General features: G+C 35.4%; 1 long non-coding RNA gene across 1 annotated transcript; it reads right to left on the bottom strand.

Moving 5' to 3' along the window:
- Positions 1–234: 234 nt before the first annotated feature.
- LOC107805761 (uncharacterized) lies at positions 235–5,042 on the bottom strand. The gene is made up of 3 exons (XR_012698508.1): positions 3,318–5,042; positions 2,898–2,965; positions 235–914 (listed from the first exon to the last, which is right to left on the bottom strand). It is a non-coding gene; the product is annotated as an uncharacterized LOC107805761 (long non-coding RNA).
- Positions 5,043–12,337: the final 7,295 nt, after the last annotated feature.

The following is a 12,337-nucleotide window of genomic DNA, read 5'->3' as shown; positions in this document are numbered from 1 at the left end:
TTACTTGTCGCTTTTAGCATATCGGGAATGATTTAGAAGATCCAAAACCAAAAATAGTTGTATTTGCTAGCAACAACATAATGGACAAGGGCAGGCAATTTTTTTTCCATGTTATACCAACAATATTAATTACTCATTTCAAATCATTTTTTCAAATCTTGTTAAGACTAGAAATCAACACAAATGAGCAGATTTGCGATTAGGGATCATGAGGAAGAAAAGGGGAAAATCGACTGAGAGAGGATATTATATGATGTATTAACAAAATGAATGGAAAAGAATAGTCTAGAATGTCACTTAACCCCTATTTATATTTGGGCCTTTACAGTGTAATAGCAAAAGAAAAAGAAATTTTGATACAAATAAATAACAGGCTATGCCCAATTACTCCAGCTCTTGTGTTGGCCCAATCTTCGTGGCCCAATCTTCAGCTAACTCCAACATCCCCCCTCAAGTTGGAGGGTGGACACATGTCCAACTTGCCAGTCAAGGTGCGATGGTGCTGGCTTGTCAAAAGTTTAGTAAAAATGTCAGCTAGCTGTGAACTAGTAGAAACATGGGACTAGAGATATAAGAGCATTCGCCAACTTGGTGCGAATGAAATGGCAATCGACTTCGATGTGCTTGGTACGCTCATGGAACACCAGGTTCTTGGCGATATGAATAACAATCTGGTTGTCGTACAAAATGGGAACTGGAGAACAATAGAGATACCCAAATCAGATAAAAGTCGAACTAACCAAGCTAACTCGGCTACCACCCTACTCGTGGATCTGTATTCTGCCTAAGCTGATGACAGGGAAACAATGTGCTATGTTTTAGAATTCCAACTGATGAGACTCCCACCCAATTGAATACAAAAACCAGAAACTGATCGCCTAGTCTCGGGGCAAGCAGCCCAATCACTGTCACAACTGGCCAACAAAGACAAATCAACAGAATTATTCAGTTAAAACCCCAAAATCAGAAGTGCCTTTAAGTATCTCAATACATGTAAAGCGACAGTCATATGTGGAACTCTAGATCGTTGTAAAAATTGACTTAAATATTGGACAACAAAGTATAAATATGGTCTTGTGTGGGTCAAAAAATTTAGTTTCCCAACTAGACTCCTATAACTTTAAGGTTGAGGCAGTAGCTTCCCAACATCAGAATGCAACTTGTGATTTATGTCCAAAGGACTAACAATAGCAGAAACATTAGCACAATTATATTCAGATAGAAAAATCAGAGATAAACCTCTTTTGAAGAAAAAACAAAATACCGGACTGAAGATAACAGACACAATATCCAAAAAGTAGTTAAGCAACCCAGGTCCTTAATTTTGAATCGGTCATCCAAAAAGGCTTTAAGAGTAAAAATTTCAGATAAGTCATCCCTAATTACAATGATGCCATCTATATAAATAGATATAAGGGTAGTAAAATAGTGAGTTTTCTTAATGAACAAGGAGTAGTCATTCAATGAGTGATTATACCCCCAGGTAAAGAGCATGAGACAACTTGGCGTACTATTGCCTAGAAGCCTGTCTCAAGCCATAAAAAGACTTTTGCAGTTTTCATACCAAAGTAGTAGACCTAGAAGAAACAGAAGAAGTAGCAGCCACAGAAAGACCTTGAGGAAGTTTCATATAAACTTCTTCATCTAGATCTCTATGTAGAAATGCATCATTACCATCCAACTGAAATAGGGACCATTAGGAGTGTTAAGTATTTGAGCAGTAGGGAGAGGAGCATCTGGAGGGACATAAGAAACAATAACATGATCAGGAATAGAATCATAAAAAGTAGGCATTGAAGGAGGAAGATGAGAAAGTATAAGGAAAAACACATTCATGAAAAATGACATCCCTAGAGTAGATAACAGACTTAGTGGTGAGATTGTACAGTTTGTACCCCTTTTTAGCAAAGGGATAGCCAATGAACACACAAGGAGATGCTTTAGGTTGAAACTTATCTCTATGACACTTGGGAACACTGGCATAGCAGAGGCATCCAAAAGATTTTAAATGGAATAAGAAGGAGTAACCCCATAAAGTAATTCAAATTGAGTCTTATTGGACAAAACTATATAGGAAAATCTATTAATAAGATAGGTTGCTGTTAAAACACAATCTCCCCAGATATTGGTAGGAAGATTGGATTAAAACAACAAAGCTCTTGAAGTTCTTAGTAGATGTATATGTTTCCTTTCTACCACACCATTATGTTGTGGTATGTGTGGGAAAGTTATTTGATGTATGATACCATTATCAAAAAAGAACTGAATGGCTAAATTGGAGGAGCCAAGCTCCAAGGCATTATCACTCCTAAACTTTTGGACATAAAGGTGAAACTATGTCTTGACCATGACTATGAATGCTTTAAGTAGGGTAAAGGAATAACTCTTGGAATGTAAAATGTGTCCATGTTGCTCTTCTATAGTCATCAACTATTGTCAAAAAATATTTTACTCCAGAATAGGTTTGGATGTGGTATGGTCCCCAAGTGTCAACATGAATAAGTTGGAATAATGAGGTGGAATGGGAAGAACTATCTGAGAATGGTAACCTAGGCTGTCTAGCTAAGGGACAAATAGGACTAATAAAAGACATCTTAGCAGACAAGTCATTAGAGATAGAAGATATATGGTTCATTTGAACAAAAGGAACATGCCCCAATCTATGATGCCAAAGAGCATCATTTTTATTCACATTATTTTGAACAGTACAAGAAGGTAAAGTAGAAATATAACAAGGGTTCTCATTTTGCACATTTTGAACAGTATCACAAGGTAAAGTAGAAGCAGAACTGTGGCTCATATTTTGAACATTTGTATGCAAAGAAAATTCAAAATTTTGTACTACATTATTGAAAGCAGAAATAGAATTATCAGGTGATGTAGGAGGAACAGAATACTTGAGGTGAAACTTGTATAATCCTTGGTTCATCCTACCAAGTTCCAGAAGTTTCTTCATAGAATAAGCCTGTAGAATTATACAAGAAATATAAGTGAACAACACATAACAATTGAATTGTGTTATTAGCTTACTCACAGAAATTAGATTGCAATGGAAAAATTGAATATACAAAATATTTGTAGAGTGAAAAATGGTAACAAAGTGAGAGAACCTGTACAGGTTACCTTAACTTTGTAACCATCAGGTAGAGAAACTAAGAAAGGAATAGGAATGGGTGTAATATTAAAAAGGAGGTCCTTATTTAAAGTCATGTGGTCAGTTTCCCCTGAATGAACTATCCAAACCCTTCCAGCTACACTAGCCAACATGCGCATATTAGAACTACCATTTAAACACACATACAGAGAAGAAGTACTACCAGCAAAGTTGGCAGATCCCATTAGAACAGGTTGAGGACCTAAATCACCCAGTGTAGTCTGACTGAGCAACTGCATCAACTGGGAGTACTGCTCTTTGGTGAGACCAGGAATCAAAGAATTTTGATCAGTTAGAGAATATAATGCAGAATATTCGAAGTCTGCCCCTCAACACTTGCAGTAGTACCAAACTTTTTACCCTTTGTGTATTGGAAATTTGGTGGAAATCCATGTAATTTATAGCATTTTTCAATTGTATGACCAGGTTTCTTTCAATACTTGCAAGACAAAGTAGCCTTAGACTGATCAAAATTGGATTTTTGGTTGCTTGGAACAAAGTTCCCCTTTTGTATATATTATTTTGTAGATGGGAATTGAGGATGGAATTTGTTAATATTGGAATTTGCATTAAAGAGGCTGACTCTGTGTTACACTGGGTAGTGGCAACTACATGTCTCTGTTTTTCATCTTGCAACAAAATACTGTAAACAATATCAAGGGATGGCAGAGGTTGCATCATCAAGATATTGCTCCTCACCCCCACACAAATATTATTTAGACCCATAAGGAATTGGTGAACCCTGTCCTTTTCCTTCTCCTTATGGAGAAGCTTCTTAGCAGCACAAATACAAGAATTTGCATGCCTGGTACACATAACCCCTAATTCATCCCAAATTCTTTTAAGTTTGTTGAAATATGAAGCTATGTCGAGAGTCCCTTGATAAGTAGATGCAAGTTCGCTCTTTATTTCAAACACCTTGGTTCCATTAACAGTCCCATACCTATTAATCAATTATTTTCAAATGCTTTCAGCAGTTTCAGAATATTGTATACTTTTAGCTATATCTGGAGAGAGTGAATTGATTAATCAGGATATGACCATATTATTGCACCTGTCCCACTGCCTATGCTGGGGAGAATCCACAGCACGCTTGGTGCAAGACCCTTTGATAAAACCTATTTTATTTCTAGCAGACAGTGACACGATCATACTTCTCCAACCCCCAAAACTAGTCCCTGAAAAGGCACGACAACCAAAGACACCCCTGGTACACCAGAAGGAAAGAGAAACAATGGATTTGAGGGTTCAGGAGTATACGTAGGAGAGGAAGAACTCGAGTTCGGAGTAGAATTAACCATGATAACAGAGTATAACAACAAAAATTTCACAGCAAAGAATATTATCAACTCATGCAAGAGAACAAACAGAGAAGGATGTACCACACTTCTTCGCAACCTAAAGACGAAAAGACTTGAGAAAACTCAACAACCGCAACCAAATAAGTGCTCAAAGTCAAGATTGAAAAAGGAAACCCTAGCTCTAGCGAAGAACAACAGAACTCCGATAATCACTGGAAACCTAACTTTGGCGAAGAACAACAAAAGTCTGATAATCACCAGCAAACTCGAACCAAAATATATAGTCAAACAGTCAAGAAAACTCCCTCAATTTGAAAATTGAACAAAAAACCAATGAAAACTCCAGATTTTGAAACCTAGCGAAAATTGAAACGATGATGATAAACCTGATGAAATTGGACGAGAGTAACATCAGTCGATGTAGAATGGTGGGGACTACCAGATTACCCGCTCTGATACCATGTTAAGACTAGAAATCAACACAAATGAGCAGATTTGCGATTAGGGTTCATGAGTAAGAAAAGGGGAAAATCGTCTCAGAGAGAGGATATTTTCTGATGTATTAACAAAATGAATGGAAAAGAATAGTGTAGAATGTCATTTAGCCCCTATTTATGTTTGTGCCTTTACATTGTAAAAACAAATGAAAAGGAAATGTTGATACAAATAAATACCGGGCTAGGCCCAATTACTCCAGCTCTTATGTTGGCCCAATCTCCGTGGCCCAATCTTCAGGTAACTCCAACAAATCCATTACAAATATATATCAATTAATATGAGTATCATGGTAAATTATGCATTTCATTTATTATTTCTTAAGGGTGTGCAAAGTCCATAATGGACACGTAAAAGTGAACGGAGGGAATGGTTTCTTTAGCAAAACTAGCAAAATAGGTAACAAAAATACAAGATTTAGAATTTTTTAGTTGACCCTCTAGTTTTGGGCAGAAAAAGTTGTCTTACAATGGTCATTATATTGCCTTTGCACCTTAAATGCACAAAGTCTGTGTTCGTTTATTCAGTCTCAAGAAAGTGCAATCGTTTTAGTCTGATTCGTGAAGATTAAGTCTCAAGAATGATAAACAAGATATCAACAAGTTGCCCCTTCACAAATTACCAATTTGGTTATTTCATTAACTAAATTGAGAGGAAAAAAATGAGTATGTCTCCTGTAGCGGATCCACCCCTTTAGCAAGGGGTGAAATGGCACCGCTAAGATAATAAATTTTTATATACTTATGTTTAAATTTTCTTAAACTAGGTTAAATATTTGATCCTGCTACCCGCGGCCATAAACTAAAAAAAGGTGTCATGACTGGTAGATCTTTTTGAAAGCTTCTCTTGTGGGTAAACTTCAAGTTAGAATTTATCTTGAATCTTGTCCGACATTCCCTTTTCTTTGTGCTTTTTATTTTCTTTTGTCCCAGTGATTTTCTTTTTCGGCTATCCCCCAATTTTTTATTTGTCATTTTTATTATTTTTATATTTTTTCTCTATTTTATTATTTTTTATGTGATGTCTAGCAAGAACACTAAAAAAAGACACTCCAAAACATTACAATTATATAAAATAAGCATTCTTCTTAATCTTAAATTTATGAGTTTTCTTCTTTCAAATCCGAACAACTTGGGTCTTAATGGAAATTTTGGATTGAGATAAAATATATTTCATTTTTTTATTATATCATAAGAATTTGTGTTATTCTATGGTATTTTGGTAATAAATGTGAATATATTACCATAACAAACCAACAATTTAATACAACCCACGAGCATCCCATGTTACACTAATATAACCAAAAGGACCTCCCCTATCATCTTTATCCTCCTTATAATAAATTCCAATAGAAAAAACTAACATAAAAACACACTGTTTTATCGTCTATGCTATCTACATGTATGTTGAATCAAAGAAATACATTTTCGCGCCTTCTTTATTGTTTGTAAGTCTTCCAGCCTTGCTCCGATCTCTCTTTGTATTTGTGCTGCCACAAGATCTGTATTTACACCTGTACAGCTAAATATTTTCCAATACCTTGCTTTCCATGTATGGTATATCAGTGCTCCCCATATAGCTGAGGCCACTTCCTTCTTCATCTGCTTCTACTTTCTAGTTTTCAACCAGTGCAATGTTTTAATCACCCCTCTGCTCCCTAATTGTATACCCCAACTATGTGCTAAGTTGATCCCTCAATGCTGTAACCTATGAACACTCCATGAACAAGTTTTTTTGTGTTTCTGTTGCTGCAATATCACATTGTTGACAAGTTCCATTATCAACTGGAATATGCAGCCTTTGTAATGTCTCATTCGTAAGAAGTCTATCTTGATATGCAAGCCATACTCTAAATCTATGCCTTGGCATCATTGCCTTGGTCCATATCAAGTCAGCTTCTTGTAATTTGGTTAAGTCTGTTAACATTGCATTATAGCTCCTTGTCATATAATATTCTCCATTGGTAGTTAGTGTATACCTACCATTCTGATACCACTCTGCCATATTACCTTTTAGTGCATTTAGTTTTCTTCAATACCAGCTGCTGTCTTGTGGTGGAGTATGCCCTCATATGGTTTCATCTTGTTCTATATAAATCCCATGCACCCATTTCACCCATAACAAGTATCTTTTGCCATTCAATTGCCTCAGTAGCTTACCTACTGAAGCTTCATATTATTTCCTGCATCCCTTGATGTTAAGACGACCAAACTTCTTTGTCTTGCACACCTTTTCCCATGCTACCAATGTTACTTTCATCTGCTACTCTGAATTTCCCCACAGGTAATCTCTGCATCTCTTATCAACCTCCTTAAGGATAATTTGGGGCAGTATAAAGACAACTCCCAAGAAGTTGTAAATAGAAAATAAAATTGCATTGATTACCTATAATCTTCCAGCATAAGATAGTTGCCTAGAGTATGCCTTTATGATTCTATCTGTCATCTTGTCCACCAGCTGGTGTCACGACTCTAATATTTCCATCGTAGGATGTCGTGACGGCGCATAGTCTCTAAGACTAGGTAAACCGATTACAGTAAAAATTTAAGCCCCCTTTGTTTTAATTTGAAACAACGTTTAATACAAGTATCGAAAACAAAAGAGAAAATAATCATAACAGCCTCCCAAGACTAGTAATACAGAGTCAAGAATTCGAACTGAATATATGAAAAGATCTGAGAGATCGAAACACAATACTGTCTAAATAAAAGCTAACAATACAAGAAAAGAAAGAACTCTAGGGACTGCGACGACCAAGCAGCTCTACCTTGAATCCTCGCGATCAATATGCTAATTCTGCCCGAGTCTGATAGCTCAAATACCCGGCTCTGCATAAAATGTGCAGAAGTATAGTATGAGTATACCACGGTCGATACCTAGTAAATATCAAGACTAACCTCGATGGAGTATTGACGAGGTACAGTCAAGACACTCACTAGTCAAATAACATGTGCAGTATAATAGTATACAACTAATAATGGAAAGTAGGAATCAGTAAATAGCAACAAAATCAACATGTGCATATAGACAGTAAAGCATTGAGAATACTAGGAAAACATCATTTAAAACCAGATAAAGAACACACAGGACAACCAACTAATCAAGCTTCCTAACGCATGTTTTCACAACAAAGTCTCTCGGCGGTACCTCATCTCATAGTTATAAATTACGGGTCTCAACCCACTTTAATATACTCAGGGCAACTCGTACCCACATCTAGAATCTCAATCGCACGGACAACTCATGTGACAATAACATCAAAATTCATCTTCTTAAATCGATATGAGTCATTAATTACGTGTATGCTTGTGTGAGTGTCCTATCACAATTCAAGTCAACAAGTAGAGTAGAGACAATGAATGGAACATAAGAAACAATCACCACAAAAATGTACAAGGTATAACTCACACAAAATAGGCGCACCACTACACAATTATCATCAATAAAATGCCCCGAGGCCATCACAAGTCATCACACACTATTCTTCAACATAGCTCACCTTGTCTCGCCACGTGCACAATAATAAAGTAAATGCCTGCCTTGTCTCGCCGCATACGCAAAATAATGTTCCCACCTTGTCTCGCCACATACGCAACCCACATAATAGCCCTCATTGTCACGTCGCATGAGAAAATATCGATAGTAACAATAGCACAGACAACTCACGTGCGAATACCCCGACAATCCCCTCAACAATGTCACGTGTGCCAACAACATAACAACACAATATAATGACTTGCACTACATATTCTCATATGTCACAATATTTCTTCAAAATAATTTCAATATCACTACCACACATAGCCCCCGACTCAACAACACCAAGTATAACAACAACAATAATGACAACAATAGGAATGAGACGATTAAAGAAATACACCGGGAGTAGCTACACCGAACTAAGGCAATTAATGAATCATAGAAGAAAACAAGGGATATTATGACACAGAACAAAACAACCAAACACAAATTAAGAATTAAAAAGTATCAACAAGAGTCACTACCGAGGTACCGCCTCGTAAGCTCAAATCATAAATAATTCACAATCTTTCCTTATATCACCGCGGGAGCCTTATATTTAGTTTTAAAAATTATTTTTTTCTCGAAATAGCATCCCACCTTATCACACCACATGACTTCTAACAGCTCCCTTATTAGCCACGCGTATCAATCCCACCTTATCTCACCACATGCGTTTGAACCCCGAACCTTATAGCATCACATGCGTATCAATATCACAACATATCACAAATCGTACCTCAAGTGTCCAAATATTACAACTTGCCAAAGAAATCAACAATAAAATTATTCTTCATAATAAGGAGCCCACGGCTCAATCACAATGTACACAAAGTCTCAACAACAACAACATGAATGGAAAAGTAACTCAGCAAAGGAATAACATCTCCTTTAATCACAACTTCAGGAATAATAGATTAATGCCTCTTGATAACTAAAATTCCCATTTAATTATTCGAAGATAAAATTAATAATGAAAGTGTATCCACGAAATGGCTACTTAACAATAAAAGAATCCACGAAATGGTTTAAGTGGTAAAAATTCCAAATAAGCATAAAAGAGTAAACTCGGCAAGTAAAAAATGTACATGTAACTACAACTTCAAACAAGGCATGTAATAGTGGACATGGCGAATAAAGATATAACAATATGCCAATAATTTTTAATTAAATACATAAAAGATTCCTTAGATTTTAAACCTATAGAAATTTTTACATATAAGTCGAGTACGTAATCATCACCTCACATACACAACTTTCACATTTCAAAATTAGCAGAAGTAACTCAATTCCTAAGGGGTATTTCCCCCACATAAGGTTAGACAAGATACTTACTTTGGTGAAGCTAAACTGATGCTTTAAAATGGCCTTCTCGCGCGAAATAAACCTCCGGACGGTTCAAATCTAGGCAAAATAATTTCATAACATCAATAAAACTCATAGGTATTATTTTCGAATAATAAAATTTAGATTTTCAATTTCAACTAAAAAGCCAACCCGAAAGTCAACCCTGAGCCCGCACCTCGGAATCCGACAAAAATTCATCAAATCCGAATACCCATTCCAATACGAGTCCAACCATACCAAAATTATCAAATTTAGATAATGAATCGCCCTCCAAATCCTCATCTTTTATTTTTGAAAGATTTTACAAATTTTCCAATTTCTTCCATTCAATTCACTAATTGTGAGCACCTGATTTTTGACCATATTTAAATTTTTATCACCTTCTACTATGTAAATATTTTTAGGAGTTTAATCTATAATTTTTATTTTTTTCACCTTTTTGGTAGGGTAAAAAAAATAAAAAATACTTTGAAAGGTCAATTATTATTATTAATATTATTTTTTAAAAATAACTGAAAAAATTAAATATTTTTTTAAAAAATTAATAATAAATTTTCGAATGGGAATGAAAAATGAGGAAAAGGGGAATTTAAAAATAAAAGTTAAAGGAAGGTGGGAATTAAAAAAAGAAAAGTAAAAGAAAGTGGAAAATAAAAAGGAAAAGTAAAGTAAAGGTAGGTGGAAATTAAAAGAAAAGTAAAAGAAAGTGAAAATTAAAAAAAAGTAAAAGAAAGTGAAAATTAAAAAAGAAAAGTAAAAGAAAGTGAAAATTAAAAAATAAAAGTAAAGGAAGGTTGGGAATTAAAAAAAAATCTGAAAAATCTGAAAATTTGTCTATAAATAGAAGAGAAATATGTGAGAAAAAAGAGAGTGGAAAGGGAGAGAAAAGAGAGAATTTTGTTGAAAAAAAAATCTTTTTCTGTGCTAAAGGAATTTCTACTCGTCTCATTCTTTCTTCCTCTTTCTTTTGAATAATTCAGCAATTCATCACCCTATTTAAGACCTGAAAATGCCCCAATTCAAGCCTAAAATTACCCTTGAAGTACCTTCATAAACGTAGCAAGGTTCCGACTTTGTCTCTCCGTTTCCATCAAGTTCGAGGTCGAGCTAAAGCTCCGGTCGATTTTGGTTCATAGTCTATCCGTTTTTGCTTGTTAAAAGGAAAGCTTTGAAGGTCCGTTACTTCACTTTCTTTGTTAAATATGTAACTTTGTTTAATTTTTTTTTCTTGAATTTAAAGATCACAAGTTTGTGTTCAAATGCTTGATATCATGTCTATGGCCTTAATTTGAGTTGATATAATCACCTATTTGTTAGAGTAATTTTTGACATTTATCTTAGTTGATCTTAATTGGACCTCTTGTTAAGTGAGCAAATAAATATAATTCCTTGTCTATGTAAGGTCACCTTGTTAGAATTTTAGATGAGCTTCCACATTTATGTTGTCAATGTTCTTAATGATAAATTAAATCTAGGTGAGTAAAACTAATTATTGGGCCATGTCATCATATTCTACTTAGTTTTAATTGATTTTCTAATATCTGCTAACAAATGAACTAGTTTTAGACTGAAAAGTTGGTCTGCAATGGGCCGTAGAGAATAACTTGATTTTCCATGTGATTTTCATTTATCTCACTTTATTGATTGGGCTGTAGCGCATTTTCAAGAATTGAAAAGCATTCGAGCTAAATAAGTGTAATTCTAGTGGCCCACCATTAATAAGAACCTGGCTAGCCATCCTTTGTAAATTAATAGATAAATGTTTCGCAACTTCAAAGATAGAGTAGTAAGTTTACTTGTCAATACTCCAAATTGCTAAAATATTTCTCGACTTCCAAACAACTCTATGTCCATAACTATAATGACCCGGTTGGTCATTTTGATAGTATTAGCCCCGAACCCCTATTTATTGCTCCCGCTATTTTATTCTGTGGTTACGTGACTCGCCGGGAGGTTTGATTTTTGTTTTCGGAGTGAAATGGGATACATAGCCCCTAAAATGGAGGCTTAAGTCGTAGGAATTGACCATAGTTTAATTTGGTCTTAGGAGCGTGTTTGGATGTTGAATTGGAGATCCGTAGGTCATTTTAGCGTCTATTGGCGAAAGTTAAAAAATTGGATGATTTTTGGAGAATTTTTGATATCGGGGTCAGATTCTGATTCCGGAAGTCAGAGTAGCTTCGTAATGTCAATTATGACTTGTGTGCAAAATTCGAGATCAATCAGACTTGATTTGATAGGTTTCAGCATCAGATGTAGAAGTTTGAAGTTTTAAAGTTCATTAGGCTTGAATCGATGCACAATTCGTGTTTTTAGCATTTTTTGATGTGTGTTAAAGGCTCGACTAAGTTTGTATGATGTTTTAGGACTTGTTGGTATGTTTGGTTGAGATCCGGGGGGCTTCGGGTTGATTTCGGATGGTTAACGGATCAAGTTAAAGTTTAAAGAATGGCTGAAGTGCACTAGTTCTGGTGCAACCGCACCTGCGCAAGATTGACCGCAGGTGCGGGCCCGCAGAATC

Source organism: Nicotiana tabacum, chromosome 14 (genome assembly GCF_000715075.1).
Source record: "Nicotiana tabacum cultivar K326 chromosome 14, ASM71507v2, whole genome shotgun sequence".
In the NCBI taxonomy this organism is placed as follows: Eukaryota; Viridiplantae; Streptophyta; class Magnoliopsida; order Solanales; family Solanaceae; genus Nicotiana; species Nicotiana tabacum.
Note: the sequence above shows the minus strand (reverse complement) of the source record. Positions and strands in the feature narration are given on the sequence as shown.